This window comes from Hylaeus volcanicus, chromosome 9 (assembly GCF_026283585.1).
Source record: "Hylaeus volcanicus isolate JK05 chromosome 9, UHH_iyHylVolc1.0_haploid, whole genome shotgun sequence".
Taxonomy (NCBI): Eukaryota; Metazoa; Arthropoda; class Insecta; order Hymenoptera; family Colletidae; genus Hylaeus; species Hylaeus volcanicus.
In genome coordinates this window covers 3,502,150-3,502,817 of record NC_071984.1, presented here as the reverse complement: position 1 = coordinate 3,502,817, position 668 = coordinate 3,502,150, and positions in this window count along the sequence as shown.

The window sequence follows — 668 nt, the reverse complement described above, 5'->3', positions numbered from 1 at the left end:
TTTCTGAAGACACACATCGTCTAAACCTAACAGTCTCATTTTCTTTGATTAGTTCAAGTACCTAAATGACTAGGAAGGCTCGCTGTCAGAAATTTAATGAACCTGAGAGGCTTCCCAAGAGAAGATACGTTATATCAGATATTGTTATATCAGTTATTACAAGTTTCTGAAGACACACATCGTCTAAACCTAACAGTCTCATTTTCTTTGTTTAGTTCAAGTACCTAAATGACCAGGAAGGCTCGTTGTCCGAATTTTAATGGACTCGAGGGTCTTCACAGGAGGAGAGGCGTGAGGTGAACGAACCAGAAGGACCGGCGACGGCACATCCACCACGGGAGCCGGGCGAGCGAAGCCAAAGAGCCTTCTGGCTCGAAGCTTGCGATGTTTGAAGTGCCGTCGCCGGAAGCTTACAAACACCAGCCCGGTGTTGTGACATCGTATTATGCCAAGCGAAACTTACGGTCTCCCTAGATCGTTAATTTGCGATCCAGCTTTACGACGTCTAGTTTGCACCATTGCGTACTTAACCCAGGACGAACCGACGGTAGCCAGAAATCAGTCTCTTGCTAGTCTTCGACTCAAACTTGGAAATCACCGGTCTGCTCGCGACGAAAATTTTAGACCAAACTTGAAAATCAGGAGTCCGACTCGCGATGAAGATTTTA